The sequence below is a fragment of the Coregonus lavaretus genome (assembly GCF_964263955.1).
Source record: "Coregonus lavaretus genome assembly, chromosome: 3".
NCBI classification, from domain to species: Eukaryota; Metazoa; Chordata; class Actinopteri; order Salmoniformes; family Salmonidae; genus Coregonus; species Coregonus lavaretus.
In genome coordinates, this window is record NC_139990.1 from 24,009,394 (window position 1) to 24,015,528 (window position 6,135).

Sequence of the window (6,135 nt, forward strand, 5' to 3'; positions counted from 1 at the left end):
AGTTTTGGCAAGTCGGATAGGACATCTACTTTGTGCATGACACAAGTAATTTTTCCAACAATTTACAGACAGATTATTTCACTTATAATTCACTGTATCACAATTCCAGTGGGTCAAAAGTTTACATACACTAAGTTGACTGTGCCTTTAAACAGCTTGGAAAATTCCAGAAAATGATGTCATGGCTTTAGAAGCTTCTGATAGGCTAATTGACATCATTTGAGTCAATTGGAGGTGTACCTCTGTAGCTCAGCTGGTAGAGCACGGCGCTTGTAACGCCAAGGTAGTGGGTTCGATCCCCGGGACCACCCATACACAAAAATGTATGCACGCATGACTGTAAGTCGCTTTGGATAAAAGCGTCTGCTAAATGGCATATTATTATTATTATTATTACCTGTGGATGTATTTCAAGGCCTACCTTCAAACTCAGTGCCTCTTTGCTTGACATCAAAGGAAAATCAAAATAAATCAGCCAAGACCTCAGAAAAAACATTGTAGACCTCCACAAGTCTGGTTCATCCTTGGGAGCAATTTTCAAACGCCTGAAGGTACCACATTGATCTGTACAAACAATAGTACGCAAGTATAAACACCATGGGATCACGCAGCCGTCATACCGCTCAGGAAGGAGACGTGTTCTGTCTCCTAGAGATGAACGTACTTTGGTGCGAAAAGTGCAAATCAATCCCAGAACAACAGCAAAGGACCTTATGAAGATGCTGGAGGAAACAGGTACAAAAGTATCTATATCCACAGTAAAACGAGTCCTATATCAACATAACCTGAAAGGTCTCTCAGCAAGAAAGAAGCCACTGCTCCAAAACCGCCATAAAAAAGCCAGACTACGGTTTGCAACTGCACATGGGGACAAAGATCGTACTTTTTGGAGAAATGTCCTCTGGTCTGATGAAACAAAAATAGAACTGTTTGGCCATAATGACCATCGTTATGTTTGGAGGAAAAAGGAGGAACTTGCAAGCCGAAGAACACCATCCCAACCGTGAGGCACGGGGGTGGCAGCATCATGCTGTGGGGGTGCTTTGCTGCAGGAGGGACTGGTGCACTTCACAAAATAGATGGCATCATGAGGAAGGAAAATTATGTGGATATATTGAAGCAACATCTCAAGACATCAGTCAGGAAGTTAAAGCTTGGTCGCAAATGGGTCTTCCAAATGGACAATGACCCCAAGCATACTTCCAAAGTTGTGGCAAAATGGCTTAAGGATAACAAAGTCAAGGTATTGGAGTGGCCATCACAAAGCCCTGACCTCAATCCTACAGAAAATTTGTGGGCAGAAATGAAAAAGCGTGTGCGAGCAAGGAGGCCTACAATCCTGACTCAGTTACACCAGCTCTGTCAGGAGGAATGGGCCAAAATCTTAAAATAAAGTGGTGATCCGAACTGACCTAAGACATGGAATTTTTACTAGGATTAAATGTCAGGAATGTGTATGAAGGTGTATGTAAACTTCCGACTTCAACTGTAAGTATTTATACAGTTTTCTCAGAACTTTGTTGAAGCACCTTTGGCAGCGATTACAGCCTCGAGTCTTCTTGGGTATAAACTCCACAAGCCTGGCACACCTGTATTTGGGGAGTTTCTCCCATTCTTCTCTGCAGATCCTCTCAAGCTCTGTCAGGTTGGATGGGGAGCATCGCTGCACAGCTATTTTCAGGTCTCTCCAGAGATGTTCAATCAGGCTTAAGTCTGGGCTCTGGCTGGGCCACTCAAGGACATTTAGAGAATTGTCCCGAAACCACTCCTGCGTTGTCTTGGCTATGTGTTTAGGGTCGTTGTCCTGTTGGAAGGTGAACCTTCGCCCCAGTCTGAGGTCCTGAGAGCTCTGGAGCAGGTTTTCATCAAGGATCTCTCTGTACTTTGCTCCGTTCATCTTTGCTTCATGATTCTGCCACCACCATGCTTCACCGTAGGGATGGTGCCAGGTTTCCTTTAGACGTGACGCTTGGCAAAGAGTTGAATCTTGGTTTCATCAGACCAGATAATCTTGTTTCTCATGGTCTGAGAGTCTTTAGGTGCCTTTTGGCAAACTCCAAGCGGGCTGTCATGTGCCTTTTACTGAGGAGTGTCTGGCCACTCTACCATAAAGGCCTGATTTGAGTGCTGCAGAGATGGTTGTCCTTCTGGAAGGTTCTCCCATCTCCACAGAGGAACTCTAGAGCTCTGTCAGAGTGACCATCGGGTTCTTGGTCACCTCCCTGTCCAAGATCCTTCTCCCCTGATTGCTCAGTTTGGCCGGGCAGCCAGCTCTAGGAAGAGTCTTGGTGGTTTCAATCTTCTTCCATTTAAGAATGATGGAGGCCGCTGTGTTTTTGGGGACCTTCAATGCTGCAGACATTTTTTGGTACCCTTCCCCAGATCTGTGCCTCGACACAATCCTGTCTCGGCACTCTACGGACAATTCCTTCGACCTCATGGCTTGGTTTTTGCTCTGACATGCACTGTCAACTGTGGGACCTTATATAGACAAGTATGTGCCTTTCCAAATCATGTCCAATCAATTGAATAATCAATATAATCAATATATATACAGTGCCTTGCAAAAGTATTCGTCCCCCTTGGCGTTTTTCCTATTTTGTTGCATTACAACCTGTAATTTAAATGGATTTTTATTTGGATTTCATGTAATGGAGATACACAAAATAGTCCAAATTGGTGAAGTGAAATGAAAAATATAACTTGTTTCAAAAAATTCTAAAAAATAAATAACAGAAAAGTGGTGCGTGCATATGTATTCACCCCCTTTGCTATGAAGCCCCTAAATAAGATCTGGTGCAACCAATTACCTTCAGAAGTCACATAATTAGTTAAATAAAGTCCACCTGTGTGCAATCTATGTGTCACATGATCTCAGTATATATACACCTGTTCTGAAAGGCCCCATAGTCTGCAACACCACTAAGAAAGGGGCACCACCATGCAAGCGGCACCATGAAGACCAAGGAGCTCTCCAAACAGGTCAGGGACAAAGTTGTGGAGAAGTACAGATCAGGGTTGGGTTATAAAAAAATATCCAAAACTTTGAACATCCCACGGAGCACCATTAAATCCATTATTAAAAAATGGAAAGAATATGTCACCACAACAAACCTGCCAAGAGAGGGCCGCCCACCAAAACTCAAGGACCAGGGAAGGAGGGCATTAATCAGAGAGGAAACAAAGAGACCAAAGATAACCCTGAAGGAGCTGTAAAGCTCCACAGCGGAGATTGGAGTATCTGTCCATAGGACCACTTTAAGCCATACACTCCACAGGCCAGAAAAAAGCCATTGCTTAACGAAAAATGAATAGTTATGCACGCTCAAGTTTTCTGTTTTTGTGTCTTATTTCTTGTTTGTTTCACAATAAAAAATATTTTGCATCTTCAAAGTGGTAGGCATGTTGTGTAAATCAAATGATACAAACCCCCAAAAAATCAATTTTCATTCCAGGTTGTAAGGCAACAAAATAGGAAAAATACCAAGGGGGGTGAATACTTTCGCAAGCCACTGTATACATATATAGAAAACTGAATCGCTGACATGCTAAACATTTTGGGACTAAATCAACAATGGACTAATGAAACAAATACCAAAAGTTAGTTTTTGGTTGGTGTTTTCCTTTAAAAGGATGTGAAATCCATCAGCATAAAGTATGCATACACACAGCTAGATGGTGAATAATGCAATAACCCATGACCCTACCAATGGATCAAGGTCCTTATTTTTGAGAAGCAGATTAGTGGAGTAGGTAGATACCCAGTTGTAGTTTTAGAGTTCCAGCGTCCCCCTGTAGGCTTACTACTCTGTTGGTGGTAGACATGGGATACAAAAAAAAGAATGCCTGGGACCTAAAGAATAAATAGGCCTATTCCATAAACGTACACTGTAAAGATGTATGAGAGAAGCAGTAAGTGGCAAAACAAGTGATGGCTAATGTCACCATGTCACGGACCACATTAGCAAGAAAGACACTTCAAAAAAAGTAAATCCAAAGGGTGTTTTCTCCAGGACCTCCATTGAATGTTGGTTTGCAGAGCTCCTCCGTAACTCTATAGAACTCCACATAATTTTTTTTCGCTATTTCACCCTCACTTCAAAATCTTAATTAAACTAATCCCCCGTGAAGGAGTTAAAGGCTTAATTCCCTCCATGGCTCTTAGGCTGCATGTAAATGTTCTCCCAAAGGGGCTACAGCACAGAAAATAGCATCATTTGATAATGAAGAGGAGAAAATAATTGTGTTCCTCTTTGGCATTGCTCATTCCCCTTTTGTCTGCACATTAAGTTTAAATTGATTTGAACATGTTCAGATCGCACACAAGGAGACTGTGAGGGATTTAATGTGACTCAATGTTGCTTCTAATAGCACCTTGAATTAGCTCGTTTTTATATTTCCTAGAAAATCACTTTATATTTTACTTCAGACATTTCACAGTTGAAGTCAGAAGTTTACATACACCTTAGCCAAATACATTTGAACTCAGTTTTTCACAATTCCTGACATTTAATCCTAGTAAATATTCCCTGTCTTAGGTCAGTTAGGATCACCACTTTATTTTAAGAATGTGAAATGTCAGAATAATAGTAGAGAGAATGATTTATTTGCTGTTTCCTCCAGCATCTTCACAAGGTCCTTTGCTGTTGTTCTGGGATTGATTTGCCCTTTTCGCACCAAAGTACGTTCATCTCTAGGAGACAGAACGCGTCTCCTTCCTGAGAGGTATGACGGCTGCATCGTCCCATGGTGTTTATACTTGCGTACTATTGTTTGTACAGATGAACGTGGTACCTTCAGGCATTTGGAAATTGCTCCCAAGGATGAACCAGACTTGTGGAGGACTATAATTTATTTTCTGAGGTCTTGGCTGATTTATTTTGATTTTCCCATGATGTCAAGCAAAGCGGCACTGAGTTTGAAGGTAGGCCTTGAAATACATCCACAGGTACACCTCCAATTGACTCAAATGATGTCAATTAGCCTATCAGAAGCTTCTAAAGCCATGACATCATTTTCTGGAATTTTCCAAGCTGTTTAAAGGCACTGTCAACTTAGTGTATGTAAACTTCTGACCCATTGGAATTGTGATACGGTGAATTATAAGAGAAATAATCTGTCTGTAAACAATTGTTGGAAAAATTACTTGTGTCATGCACAAAGTAAATGTCCTAACCTACTTGCCAAAACTATAGTTTGTTAACAAGAAATGCGTGGAGTGGTTGAAAAATGAGTTTTGTAAACTTCCGACTTCAACTGTAGCTTTCATGCCTTGTGATAAGTAGTGTTACCTAATGTCCTTTAGTCTTATAAAAACTGTATGATACAGACATCAAGCGCCTTCAGATGACCGGGTTTCTGATCTTGTGACTTATTGATAAACTTGCACATTGATTGATTCAGTTCATATATAACTATGTATGTGATGCAATGTGTATGTTTTCTGTACGAGTCCCTTCAGATTTGGCCTCTGGGTAAAGTTAAATATCTTTATTGATTCGGAGCCCTAGATGTATTAACTTTTATGTCATCTGGGAGTCATACAGAGGCCAAAATCTATTTTACATACAGATGAGCCATGAACTACAGAAATTACAGAAATACAAACATCAAAATGCACGCAGAAAGAAAACATGGACACAGTCATAAAAAACAGACACATTAATCAGTAATAAGGTCCTCAATCAGCTTTCTGAATTGCCTTATGTCTAAAGGCACCTAAACATCCAATTTAAGAGAATTTGGGTAGATTGTTACACAAATACATTTATGGCTCTTAGGATACTGTTCCCTCAACCATGGTTCATTGTTCACAATTTTATAAACTCCCAGATCACACCGAAATACAATTTAATTGACGTCACTGTTGAGTAAAAAAAAAAAAATCTGTTTGGTAAACCTTCATCCATTGTGACATTGCCAACCATGACGTATGAAAGAATTTGTCGTATTTAGGATTCCCTATAAAACACTGTAAATATAAGAAATAAGTGTCAGATTGTTTTGAACTCGGTCAAAATCACTGCAGTCAGGTGACAAATGGCTATAATGAGTAGGCTTACATTCGGTAGTTTTTTGACAGCTAGCCCGCTGAGATTGATCCGCGAGCGGCGGCTTCTGTCTGCAGCTGGCCTA